Here is a 15,654-nt window from a genome sequence, read left to right as displayed (position 1 = left end):
TGATGAGAAAATCTCACTTAGCCTTTTAGGCCAGGTGAGCTTAATAGATACATCTATTAAAGAGATGGATTTAAAGGATACTGATATATCGATCATAGTACAATATACATATTAGTCAAATGCGTTTTGTTGAAATATACTTTTTCACTTTTTTGGTCTTTTGGAAAATGTTGTTTGTGCTGTTTTTAGACCCTTCTACAACGAAATTTATTTTACATGCACACGTATAAAAATTGCGGTTTTTATCCAACGCAATCATAGGTTTGAACGTAGTTTTCAATTTATAGACTCGCATATATATATATATATCTATATATATATATATATATATATATATATATATATAACTCGTCTAAACATCAACCCAACAATGTTAGATCTGTAAATTTGCTTTCGCATATATATATAAATTGTACGTGAGTGTCGGATTTCGTACAAAATCAATGACAAATGAAATAACGTGACTTGATCATTGCACTTACTTTCCATAGACTTGTAATTACATGTTGATATCAATACCAATTTGAGGTCATCTAAAAAATCAGTAATACAATCCAACCACATTTGTAAACAAAAATATACATATAAAGTCACCCAAATATGGTCTTTCTGAAATAACCATCCGCATCCCACAATATGAGACAAAATTAAAATGTTGACCAACATTAATTTTGAGTTTCTTTCGTCCAGATAGAAGGAAAGCATGTTTTTGTAATATTACAATCACTTTATACATGTACATGTATATGTAGCTATTACTTTAAACCAAAGGGTTTACTTGGGTATAGAAATATATAAAAATTAGAAGATGTGGTATAATTGCCAATGAAACCACTCTCCATCAGAGTCCCGAATGACGCAGAAATAACAACTACAGGTCATAGTACAGCCTTCAACAATGAGAAAATCCCATACCGCAAAGTCTGCTATTTAAAAAGGCCCAAGAAAAACAATTAAAACAAGAAAATTTACGGCCTGATCTATGTACAAAGCAATGAATAAAAAAACAAAGACTTGTATATTATACTGCAACAATCGGAAATCGATGAATTAAAGGCACATACAAAATGATTATCTTAATTATCTTGACTTCTCCCATTTGGTTATACATGTATAATGACCAATACTGAGAGGGCTTGCTTTTTGTTATATTAAACGAATCTGATGCAAGTTGGTTGAGTTTTATACAACTGTTTGCTTGTTAAAGAAGAAATTGAGACGTCTGTAGCTGACAAGTAGCAAGATAAAAATTCTATCCATTCTAGTATATCATCCTATGGTTTATTTGCAGAAATACATAATAAATTGTCTTTCGATCATCTTCTTTTCTATAAACAAATCCTTATTCAAATTTAAGCTTGTTTTACCAATTCTTGTGTACTAAAGTAATCAGAGCGTTCTTGATCTCAGTAAGGCTGAGATAGTGTTTACTGGACAATTAACATTCAGACAACTTAATTTGAATGCATGTGACTAAATAATCTACAGACAAAAATAAAAGAAATTTCTCTCTTTTAGTTTCAGATTATCAGATTTACTTATATGTCCATAGAATAAACTTAGATTAAAGGCGAATATTTGATGACCATATTAATTTGTGTGTTCTCTCGACGTCACTCAGACATAAGTTCTAGGTTTTCACAATAGTCATGTATTGGTTTTCCATGTTAATGATGTGTGTCGAGACATTAATATATATATATGTACATGTTTTTGCATGCATTCGTCGTGAATTTAGCGAGGAATATAGTTACCATAATGGATAACTTTCCTCCATATCAAATTGTCGTTTTTTATGCGCGTTTTAAAAACCAATGGGTGGAAGATGGGCAATATACAGATAAGTAATTTTCTTCGCAAATTGGTTTATGAACCAGCACTCGAGTTAAGTTGGGTTTTTTTTTCCAACAGAGTTATCTTTCTTTAAACAAAATAAAAAAGCCTTTTGTTTAGAAATTTCTTTCATTATTTTATTCGACTTTTTAGATCGGTAACCAATTACTAGTTTAAGTTTGGTTACTGTCTCATTCTAACTGATGCTTTTATCAGAATGAATATGTCTTAGTTCGACTGTGAATTATTTTCAAAGGTGTGTTTGCAGGCTCTATTTAGCCTGTAAACGTTTTTAATGAATTAAATTTAAATCGACCTGATCAATAAAATAATATCGCGTTTTCAAAGACCTTTTTATGAGTAACGCATTGGTTACAAATTAATGCTTCATCAATTTTTCATATAAATTTGCAGCGCAGAATCACATAACATTTAAAAATAAACATCTGACGTAATGTTTTTCAATTGTCAGCACAAATATTGTGGAAATTTACACAACTATTGATCGGTACGCAAATGTGTTAGTATAAATACAAATATTCGTGTCGGCTGAATTAGATGCCCGTTGACTGTAGCATTGTCTATGGTCGCGGGTTACCGGAATACGCTTACTTTGGTTATAATGATTATGTCAGAAAAATAAACTTTTTTATATGTCAGAAAAATGGAGACTACAAGGCAAACAGCACTACATGTAGATTACTTCGTTTTGGGTGGCAATTAAGTCATCCTCAACTTTGATCCTTTGAGGTGAAGTTTTTCACAGCGACCACGCTACCACAATTTATTGTGCTAAGTGGTGAGAGATTGATCCCTTTAGGACCCCCAGATTAAACCAGTTAGGGATGTTTTATTGTTATTATCTTCATCTCGACTGATTGGGTCTGGGGGATAAATATCATCAGAAATGATTGATAATACATTGAAGGTAAGATTAATGTTTCGCGCTTTACCATTTTTCTGCGTCTATTCTTTTGTGGTTGCACACAGTGTGAGCCATGATATCATTTCTTTTTATGTTGCGAATATTTGAAAGCACTTTGACTTCTTGAAGTGTTGTACAATCAGTCTTGCGAATAAACTGAAACGAAAAAACAAATCCAGAACTTTTACAAAGTCCTATAAAGCGCTCGTGTTGTCTATTTTCTAGCTACTTTCTTAACTATTTGCATATAGCAATTGCTTATATTCATCAATTGCTACTACATGTATATTTTCTATAATATTACAACTTTCGGTAGTTTGTACACATTCAAAGCCTCACTTCTTTTACAAATTATATGCGCACTATGTGCTCACGTGGATGAAATTTCTGAAATATGATCGAATTCCATTAAATTTTGAGGCTTCTCTGCAATACTACATTAACTGGTCTTAAGTTAATTGAGTATTACTATATGGGTTGTAAAGATAAGTGCAGCTTCAGAGCTTACATTTCGTGCCTGTACTAATTCTGGCATCTGGGTAAGGTGTTGTTCCTTGGTGTCTGTCTGTTTTCTCGGAGGAGTCGGTTGTTATTGGTTTTTGTGGTCGGTGTACGGTCATATTTGGTTTATATGCTCCATTTATGGGTGTTATGTTTTCTGGTCTGTACTTCCGTCTGTTCGATCATTTGTCTGTTCGTTCATTCGTCCGTTCGTCAGTCCGTCTGTCCCGCTTCAGGTTAAAGTTTTTGGTCGAGGTAGTTTTTGATGAAGTTGAAGTCCAATCAACTTGAAACTTAGTACACATGTTCCCTATGACATGATCTTTTTAATTTTTATTCCAAATTAGAGATTTTACCCCATTTTCACGGTCCATTGAACACATAAACTTATAGTGCGGATGGGGCATCCGTGTACTGGGGACACATTCTTGTTAATTCCTACATTTTTATACATTATACCATCGGAGAAAGAATGTTGAAATATGTTTCAAATATAAAGTCAGAAAGGCTGTAATAATCTTCAAATAGATTGGCACCTCCTTATTTAGAAGACAAATATGACTGTGTAAAGGTTTCAAGTTACTATCTATTGACAACAAAACTTTACATCAACCAATATTGATACCTAAAAAAACAACTAATGTGCTTTGGTGAACAAATTTTGAATAATTTGCCATCAGCAGTAAAAGATTGTTAATTTTAAAATCAGTTTAAGGTGGTAATTAACACTACAGGGAGATAACTCTGTAAAGTCTTCTTAACGTTTTAATTACGTTGTGTTGTAAAAGGAATATTAAGCTTCTCAATGATCAAAACTGGTGTTTGTCAAATTGCTATATAACCAGTGTATTTTTTCTGACAAAACAGTTGGTTCAAAATTTTTCATTTTTTTATATTTTTATTAAAGTTTCAAAGTAAATACTTTGACAAAATTTTATGAAAATTAAACGAGCCAAATTAATTTTAGTGAAAGTGTTGGGTACCACCTTAAAGATAAGTGGTATAATTTGTCCTAATAAGTAACATCTGAATACTTTTTTGACGCATTTGTTGTACATAACAATTACATGAATATGTATGTATTTATTTACTTTTATCTTTTATTGTAGATTTTGTGTATGTTCGTAGTTGTTAAGAAGACCTTCAAGAAGATTGAAATTAAGAATATTTATTTAAGACGCAGTCCGAACTTGAAAAATATGACGTTCTTATTTCTGTTAATTTCGACAATTACACCATCCCTTGCTTGAAAATAAATATTCTACTTTGCTCTGTTTGATTTGTGAATTTGTCTCTGATGTAAGATTAAAACCGATACAGCCAATGTTAAACACTATATATACATACTTGTACGCGGTTTTGGCTTTGCTCATTGTTAAAGACCGTACGGTGTCGTACTGTATCATTTGGTCTCTTCGGGAAAGTTGTCTCATTGGTAATCATACCACATCTTCTTATTTTTATAAGTGTAGATGTTTATGCCCTGCAGAAAAAAGAAATGCATATGTCTTATACATGATTTTAAACTAAACATTTAAGTCATAAGTTATTGATTTTTACAGAAGATGTTCTATATTGTTTTTATTACAAAATGCCAGTGTGAGCAATAAAGTAAATTGAAAATTCGGCAAATCCATTTTTCAAGACGTATGGTATCGCTTTCTGCATTTCGTAAAATACCAGAATATAATGATTGTATTGAATGATTCCTTGAGATTAGGTAGCCTAACTACCATGCATTTTCGACCCGAGTGCTGGAGGCTGTAGGTAGATTTGTTTACACACAGAAAAAATACTTCTGGAAATTAGTTTGAAACTGGATGAACAACAAAAAAGGGAAATTTGGGACACATTTATAATTATAATTCAGACTACAAAACAAATTCACAGAGGTGATGTAAGGGCAGCACAACATTTTTTACACCCAAGACCAACAATATCAAGTGCACCATACCTGAATGTCTTGGTGTGCCTCAAACAATAGAAAAGAATAAATAGATACTGGGCTAAAAAGGAGGAAAACAGAAAAAAGTGTCAAACAATAAGAATTGAGAAGAATAAGCCAAACGAATACTGGGCCACATAGATATTGAAAACAGAATAGGGTGCAAAATAAGAAGAACAGAGAAAATGGCATAACATAATTACAAATATTAGTTTTAAAAAAAACTGTTCCCGTTCCAACCCATCCAGACCCTCATACATGTACTTGTACAAATTCACCTGTCAATGATGTATTATTTTGACCAAAAAAACTCTTTATTAGATACTCACGGTCAACTCACGAACAACATCACAAACAACAACCAACGAACCCTAGGATCCTGAACTAGGACAAGTGTAAACATACGCAGCGGGCCTAAGCGTGTTAATAGACGCCAACCCTCAACAAAACTCAAAACAACAGTGAAACACCACAAAACATCTACCGAAATGTCCCAATTCAACCAAAGATACACCAACAAAAACAAGCGAACACACACTGACAGCCTATGCCTATGCTAAGGTTACTTTTCTGTTATTCAAGGACTAAGGATTTATTTTTTTAATTTCAAAGTTTTATTAAACTACCAGACAAGGATTTCACAAATTACAGGTGCCAATACACACAGTGTTACCAATGGTTGACAGTTGAACTATTGTGTTGCAATTATATACTAGTATGAGACATTAACAAGAACTATCTTTAAAAAAGATATCCGACGTATTTAAATTTGAGTATATGTTTAAAACTATCATTTCGATAACCTTCAGAAGCACAAACATACCATTTAAATAACGTTTTCTCTGTTTGTGTTCAGTATTCTCGGTTCTCGTATCTTTCTGTTTACATTCACCAAAACCCCGCGGAAGTCTCACACGCGTAGGTTCTGTTGCCATAGTTAAGCGTCCTTAAGTTCAAAACCGAAAACTATACCGACTACGTCGGAAAAAAAACGGCCTTATGCATACATGTATGACAGTTGTTAAATATAACACATAATTATAGCAGCAGACAATCTCCGGCGCAGAGATCACATATCCGTTCCGTTCAATACTTTGCAACACTACACTCATATTAAGTGCAGTATTGCGGAGCATGTATGGAACGGATATGAACTCTGCGCCGGAGAGTGAGCAGCAGACAGAAACCAAAAATAAACACTAAATTACAGGTTTTAGGTTGGAGACATGCACATTTGGGTGGAGGAAATATGATTGAGAAAACACAACCCGCATCCCAATCCAGGATGGTGATGTAATAACACAAAGTGCGATACAAGAAATGAATAGATGGAACACCGAATTAACAATTAAAAACGTCACAGACGAATTCTTTCAATGTGAATATTTTCAATGTTGGCTTTGGAACTTCGTGTTGATGTAAAGCTTTGATTTAGAACAAGACTTAAACATGCATCTAGCTCGTATAAGCATTTTGAGATCTCGACATGATACTTAATATACACTTCTGTTTATGAATTACATAATTTGTACAGTAACTGTTATAACAGCAGATTTATATTGTTAAGACCTAAAACTCGTTAATTTTATTGGTTCACTCCTGAGCCTTACGTCTTGGGACAGGCGCATAGCAAATGTTGCGGGGTAAATAATGTTTGCCTTCGTTCGGGCATTTCCGTAACCTTACCATGTACATGATAAATCGACCCCTTTTCTGTTGTTGCTTATTCATTTTTTTTTTATTTATTTTAGTAAATATTCTCTTATATTCTAACTAATTTTCGCTGGTGAAATGTGTTCTTGCTTTTTCCATACGATAATACAATGACAGTAGTTTATATTAAATATATCTTTGTTGAAAACAATATACTAGTAAGTAAAATATTACTGAATATTTATTAACAAGAAAAAAGCATGCAGAACAAATAGGAGTTAGGGGCCGTTTTAAACTTGCAGTGAGGTTAGAGTTTGTTTGTGCTCCGTGTTGAAGGCCTCACTGTGACTTTGAGATAAAAAACAGCAAACTGTTCCGTTGCTTTTTGTTTGTTTGTTTTTATTTGTAATTGCTGTGTTTGAACTGATTATGTGTCCTGGATACTTACCAAAAATCCTTTGTTTTGTTCCCCTATTAGATTTAATGCTCCGCAGGGCGCATCTTGATACGTAGATTGATACGGCCGCACAGGTCGATCCCTGAAGAGGTGTGGCATTTATAGACACAATATTTAAGCTTAATACAGATCTGAATTTGGGTTAATATTAAGAGTGCATTTCTTTCTAACAAAAACTATGCAAACAAATAAGCGCGCACTTGTTTTGATCATTTCTTTCAAACATACCGTTTGCAAAGTTTACATAAACTAGATAACAGCTATTTTATCATCAATCAAAGACGGGCTTCAAAGTTATTGTGAAACTGCCTATTCTAAAGGGAGCGTAAATCAGATGTGGATACTTAAAAATTCCAAAGATCGTTTAGAGTACATACAATCTAACTCTCTTTCATCTTGTAACAGTATTAAAACATTTGACTTTTCTACTCTTTACACTAGTATTCCACATTCCAAACTAAAAGACAAATTGAAAGAGTTGGTATTGCTTTGCTTCGTAAAAAAGAATGGCCAACGTAGATACAAGTATCTTGTCTTAGGGAGGGATAAATCCTATTTTGTAAAGGATCACTCTGATTCGAACAAAAAATTCTCTGAAACTGATATTATCAAGATGCTGGATTTCTTGATTGACAACATATTTGTTACGTTCGGAGGACGTATTTTTAAACACACTGTCAGCATTCCAATGGGAACAAACTGTGCCCCTCTACTTGCCGACTTGTTTCTTTATTATTATGAGGCTGACTTCATGCAGGAACTTCTTAGGAAGAAAGATAAGAAGTTAGCAATATCCTTTAACTCTACTTTTCGCTATATAGATGATGTTCTTTCACTAAATAATTCAAAATTTGGTGACTATGTGGAACGCAGCTATCCAATCGAGCTAGAGATAAAGGATACTGCAGATACAGTTTAGTCGGTCTCATATCTTAACTTACATCTAGAAATTGACAATGAGGGTCGGTTGAAAACAAAACTTTACGACAAAAGAGATGATTTCAGCTTTCCAATTATGAACTTTCCATTTCTAAGCAACAACATTCAAGCAGCACCTGCATACGGGGTATATATCTCCCAATTGATACGATATTCCCGTGCTTGCATTTCCTATCATGATTTTCTTGATAGAGGGTTGCTTATCACAAGGAAACTATTAAACCAAGAGTTCCAAATGGTGAAGTTGAAATTATCCCTTCGTAAATTTTACGGAATAACCGTTTCACAAATGATATCGGATATGTTCCTTACGTCGTAACTACAACCCCCTTCCCTTTCATGAATGTGACCTACCGAATTAGACTATTTACGGGATTTGTTATCACATAAGCAACACGACGGGTGCCGCATGTGGAGCAGGATCTGCTTACCCTTCCGGAGCACCTGAGATCACCCCTAGTTTTTTGGTGGGGTTCGTGTTGTTTATTCTTTAGTTTTCTATGTTGTGTCGTGTGTGCTGTTGTTTGTTTGTCTTTTTCATTTTTAGCCATGGCGTTGTCAGTTTGTTTTAGATTTATGAGTGTGACTGTCCCTCTTTTACATAAACTTTGACAAACTATGCAAACGATAAAAATGTGTCTGCAGTTTGTCGTTTGTCGTTTGTTAGTACAAACGCTACATTTGTTTCTTACTTCAACCTGATTAAGCAAAGTATTTGTTTCTACGTTTGTAAAAGGTCTGTTTACCAACAACATGTGCATGCATTATTGAAAGTTCAAACAGGGTCAGTAAAGACTTATCAAACTATGCATTTGTTTCTACTTTTGTAGCGTTGAGAAAACAACAACAAACGCCAGACAACGTTTACAAAATTTTGGTTAGAAATAAATGAGCGGCCTTTATATCTGATACAGAATGAAAAATTTGAAATTTGACTTTATCCTACTATGGTTCAATATTCAAAATCTTAATACATCATTTGATTCAGTATATCAATGTACTCACAAGAATTCAAAGTTTGATGATATCAAACAAAGTTTAATTGTGGACCCTGTGGGGCCCAATGTGGACCAATTTTGTAACGAAGCTCAACATCCTAAATCTAAATACACAGTAAGATTGAGCATTTTAAAAAACGGGCATACTATTAAAAAATCTAAATACATATTAATTAGATTCGGCATATAAAAGAACCAAAATAATTCAATTTTCGTTCAATAAAGCTAAATTCTATTTTGGAACCCCGGCCCAATTCAAAATTCAAAGTATACGGTTGTATTCAGCTTTAAAAAAACAACAACTTCAAGACTGTGAATTAAACCCAATTGAAATTGGTCAAGATACAAGCAATTTATTCAAAGTATTGTGTTTGGCCACTTTTCGTTCCCTAATTATTACACGGTTTAGTATATAGCCTCAAAATCAATCTCAATCTTCCTATTCATGTATGAAAACATAGGGTACAATTTCACAGAGATCCATATACATGTACATATCACATTTTGTTCTGCGTTATTTTTTTTAATTGTAATCTCTGTCCTGCCGTTTTGTTCTTTCACTCTGTTCGATCCTGCTTTTTTCTATTGGTTTACCCATGCCTTTTTTTATACTGCCTTTTGTTGGTCAAATTGCTCATCCTGTCCTATTTTGTTTTTACTGAAAACTCCTGTCCAGCTTTTTTTTTTAATTTCATTTTAGCATTTAGTTTTATGAAATTCAATATATTATATTAAACTTATTAACGCAGATGTATCTTGGTGACATGATTTGGCTCGCAACCATAGAACAAACCCCATATAAGTTATAATTGCTTTGCAAACTACTTGTCATAGAATCTTAATTTTAATAAATATTCAAGTAAGGGATCGGAGCAACGGTTACCCTTTAACTTAAAGAGGGGTTATGTTTTTTTTTGTTCACGTGAATCAGCTTGACAACTTTATCTGTTTGCGTCGAAATCTGGGATCAGAATATTTTTTGAAAGAAAGAAAACAAACACCCCTTTTTTGTACCTAAAAATGATCTTTAAAATGTACAACTAGGTAATATCGACCTGATATATACATAACAAATCCACGAGATATTTACCTTTTAAACATGTCTATTTTTATCAATAACGTAGTGGTAACCAAGCTAAACACAATATCTATTTATAATTTTATTTAAATTCCATATGGATCAGCATAAATATTGCAAACATTTAACCTCAAATTAACCAATGAACATGGACATAATATTTATAAATACACAAATGACGTAATATTTCGAGGGTTTCTTATCGTCGAGTTGCAAGTTGCGAGTTAAGAAAGTCGAGTTGCGAGTTAAGCAAGTCGAGTTGCGAGTTAAGCAAGTCGAGTTGCGAGTTACGAAAGTCGAGTTGCGAGTTACGAAAGTCGAGTTGCGAGTTATGAAAGTCGAGTTTCGAGTTACAAAAGTCGAGTTGCGAGTTACAAAAGTCGAGTTGCGAGTTACGAAAGTCGAGTTGCGAGTTACAAAAGTCGAGTTGCGAGTTACAAAAGTCGAGTTGCGAGTTACAAAAGGCGAGTTGCGAGTTAGGAAAGTCGAGTTGCGAGTTACGAAAGTCGAGTTGCGAGTTACAAAAGTCGAGTTGCGAGTTAAGAAAGTCGAGTTGCGAGTTTCAAAAGTCGAGTTGCGAGTTACAAAAGTCGAGATGCGAGTTACAAAAGTCGAGTTGCGAGTTAAGAAAGTCGAGTTGCGAGTTAAAAAAATATTGTTTACACCGAATTTTCAGGTTTTATTCACATTTGATAAACAAAACATGCTTAGTTATTCCCGTGATTGTTGGATTTGAAACAGTTTATGTGATACTTATTTATTAGAGTCTAATATAAGTTAAGTTCTGGAAGCATTTAAAAAAAATAATGTATCCTTAATGGACGAGATCGATCTTATTTAATTCAATGCGTTTACACTACAACAAAAATAGAACCGATCTGACCATAAATTACCTTTCGTAAACAAATAATCCTAAAAATAGAATAGTAAAGGAAATTCTGCATCTCGCGCAAACTATAACACATTGCAAAATCATTGAGAAAATAGTTTGCTCATTGGAATTTCGTATGGACTTATTAATCATTATTTTGGATCGTACATCACAAGTCATTAAACAAAGATATGTGTGTAAACTATATATCTATCGCTAAATAACGAACGGCCAATGCGTTTGAAGATGAGGATTTGCAGCAAACAAATAGAACTTATTGATTTAGAAGATAATAAGAAAATAGCCGAATCTATGTTTACTTTTCGTATTCCATCCATCATTTTTAAACACGCCGAACATGCGCAGATTTATTTTCATATCTGAATATATATTAACATTCACCTGACAAAAGCGATCGATCTAAACATTTAAACCTTGAAAAAAGATCGATTCAAATAAGATTAATCTTTTTAAAACTACATCGATATATATATATAGACTTTTTAAATCCGATTGAAGATCGATATTTTCCGTTTTCATTATTACATCCATCGTTTTGAAAAACGTGTGTTTTTGCCGCCAAACATAGGTAGTAATTTCCATGCAATCGTGACAGATATGTATAATAAAAGTGAATTGTGTGCGAAAATAGATAATGTGCTTACTTCTAATTTGTATTCCCAAATTGAAGTAAACGAAGGGGATATTTTGAATCCCAACCTTTTTAAGATTTTTATAAAAGAATTTAACCGGATGCATTAAATGAAACCCTAGATGCTGTTGATATAAATGACCGCAAAATTGAGTGCCTCATGTATGCAGAGGATCTTGTTATTTTTTGTCTAGTTCCAAGGCAAGTCTTTCAAACACGAGTGTTTAGAGGTCACTCTATCTAAAACCAAAGTTAATATGTTTAACAAACCTGGAAAAATTTTAAAAGAATATTTGTATTGCGAAAAAAATATAATAGAATGTGTTTACAATTATAAGTATCTAGGTTTAAAATGTATATTGACTTTTTAAGAATGGAAAGGGAGAGCTATACAAAAACCACTATAAGCAATATTCAAATTGCGAACTTCATCATCTTACAATCCAAGTAATTTTACTCTATAACATATATAAATATAGTGCAGGCGATTTGGTGTCACGATATCACAGTAGCATGGGTTCGAATCCCGGCGAGGGAAGAACCAAAAATTTGCGAAAGCAAATTTACAGATCTAACATTGTTGGGTTGATGTTTAATTTAATTAAGTTTAAAATAACTTATAATTGACAATATCAAACATGTGAACACGTCTATATAACTCAAGTTTAAACCTAAGTGACTCAGTTTAATAAGTTACCCAATACTTTCAGAGGCGGATTTAGGAGGGGGCGGGGCCAGGGGTCCCCTTTTTGGGAAAAAAAAGTGTTTGCTTATATAGGGAATCACTGAAGCGTGACTGGAGCGGGCCCCCTCTTAGGTCAGTCAGTGGGCCCCCACTTATGAAAATTTCTGGATCTGCCACTGACTTTAAAAAAAAACGTAGGAAATCACGATGTAGCAATAATCATTTTATACTTTCCAATTAAATCTTACCTGTAAATGGCGCAAATATAGTTTTTACAATAGTATCTTTGACAGCTACATTTATAAAATAAAGAATAAAAATGGGGAATGAGTCAAAAAGACAGCGACCAAATCAAAATATGCAATTCAACCAAAGGTCATTAGGTCTACAAATTAACACAGCGAAAAATCACACACCTAGAGGGAGCCCTGAGCAGGCCCGAAACACAATATAGATAGATAAAGAATGTAGACGCCATTCTATGCTGCTAAATATAAAGATGAACCAAAATTAAAATGTATACAAGAGCAACTCTAAACTTAAATCATCATCTGTACTTATTTATTTCTTCTTACAAAAAATGTAAATATTGTATAAATGTATTTTCTATATCCTGTATTTCAGATATCTGCAGAAGGGGTGTTTTACATATATGAAATATAGTTTAGTTGCTATGTCCCTTTACGTTTAATACGACGGTGCTATGTATGAAATTTAAAAATAATTAAAATGCAAGCCATCTGCTGTATTTCAAAAGGCTATCTGCTTCTTCAGAAAATACTAAACGTAGTGATTATCTAGTCCATTTTATTTTTACAAGAGACTCAGATAGAGTCCAAACCACAAAAATAATCAACAACACTATATACAATTCTATAAGAAATCTTCATTCCGAAATGTTATCAGTTACACCAAAAAATTGAAATATTTTAGTTTCCACATTTTTACGCAATTCGACTTTTGTAACTCGCAACTCGACTTTCCTAACTCGCAACTCGATTTTCTTAACTCGCAACTCAACTTTTGTAACTCGCAACTCGACTTTCGTAACTCGCAACTCGACTTTTGTAACTCGCAACTCGACTTTTGTAACTCGCAACTCGAATTTTGTAACTCGCAACTCGACTTTCGTAACTCGCAACTCGACTTTCTTAACTCGCAACTCGACTTTTGTAACTCGCAACTCGACTTTTGTAACTCGCAACTCGAATTTTGTAACTCGCAACTCGACTTTCGTAACTCGCAACTCGACTTTCTTAACTCGCAACTCGACTTTTGTAACTCGCAACTCAACTTTCGTAACTCGCAACTCGATACTCGACAACAAGTGAATCTCTAATATTTCAATAGGGTCAGCACAAATATTGCAGACGTCTTCACAAATATTGATTGGTAAGCACAAGTTTTACTATAAATACGAATGTTCTCTTTGAATTAATCAGGTACCCATTTCTGACTGTAGTTTTGTCTATGGTCACGGGTAGTTCAACGCTTACTTCGAATAACATAATGTTAAAACACAGAGAGAAGAGATCACATTAGGCTTACGTCGTTTTGGGTGACTTTTAAGTCATCCTCAACTCAACTTTCTTAACCTACATTTCTGGTCCTTTGGGGTGAAGTTTCTCATAGCGACCACGCAATCACAATTTATTGTGCTAAGTGGTGAGAGATGGATTCCTTCAGGACCCCCAGATTAAACCAGTTTGGGATGTTTTATTTTTTATTTTTGCATCTCGACTGGTTGGGTCTGGGGGATAAATTTCAACGGAATGGATTCTGCAAAGAACTATCAGTTTCTAACAGGTAAGTTTTCAAAAAGAATTTTTTGATAATATTTTAATAGGTTGGAAAAATTTTGAAAAGTTAAGCACAAGTGCCAAATTTAATTGGCTTTTTATTCAAGAAAACTTCGAGGTATTGAAAAGTATCAGTGCAATGTATATAACAAAATGTTTTTGTTACAGATATTGTTTTATTTAACACGTTGAGAATTCTTGCCTGTTAATATTAGATATAATTGTTGTGGCTGTTTATACCCCACCTACGATAGTAGAGGGGCATTATGTTTTCTGGTCTGTGCGTCCTTCCGTCTGTGCGTCTGTCCGTCCGTCTGTTCGTCCGTCCGTCCCATTTCAGGTTCAAGTTTTTGGTCAAGGTAGTTTTTGAAGAAGCTAAAGTCCAATCAACTTGAAACTTAGTACACAAAAAAAGTCATGTTCCTTATGATATGAGTTTCTTATTTTAAAACAAAACTAATCTTTTGACCCCATTTTCATGGTCCACTGAACATAGAAATTAAAAGTGTGAGTTTCAGGTTAAAGTTTTTGGTCAAGGTAGTTTTCAATGAAGTTAAAGTCCAATCAACTTGAAACTTAGTACACATGTTCCCTTTTGGTTGATCTTTTTACTTTTAAGGCCAAATTAGATTTTTTACCCAATTTCACGGTCCATTGAAAATGGAAAATGATAATGCGAGTGTGGCATCCGTGTACTTTGGACACATTCTTGTTTTCTCATATGTGTGTGGCTCTAATCTGGCTGTGGTTTTAACATCTTAGAATTGAGATGATTATACTCATACATTGTATTTATATATGATTTATATCCATATCATTGTTAATTAACAAAATCATTGTAATAAATTACTTTGCTCTTCATGTGCTTTTTAATTGGAATAAAAATATATTATCTTATCTTATACATATACCATAGGCATCTAAAATCAAAGGCAAATTTTGCACAAGCGTGCTTCATAGACTTCATTCCCCAAACATTGCATTTTCAGATATCATGTTTAACGATGTAATTCTTAAAAACTTTAATTTGATTGCCGCTTTTATTCAATTTCGATTTAAATATTGTCCTTCTTTGGGGGGGGGGGGTAGGGGTCCGTAAACATGTTATCAACACTTCGTTTTTGGCAAAAACAGTTAACAACAAATGCAATGATGCTGACAACAGTTAACACAGTGGGTTGAAAACAGTTAACACCTTGAAAAAGACCAAAAAACATAAAAAGGAATTTTGTCCCCACCCCTTTCATGTATTTCCACAAATCGAACTGTTACACGCAATGTTAAGCAATACGCCGTTTTCGTTTTATTTTTGGAAAAT

The sequence above is a fragment of the Mytilus edulis genome, chromosome 12 (assembly GCF_963676685.1).
Source record: "Mytilus edulis chromosome 12, xbMytEdul2.2, whole genome shotgun sequence".
Classification (NCBI taxonomy): Eukaryota; Metazoa; Mollusca; class Bivalvia; order Mytilida; family Mytilidae; genus Mytilus; species Mytilus edulis.
Note: the sequence above shows the minus strand (reverse complement) of the source record.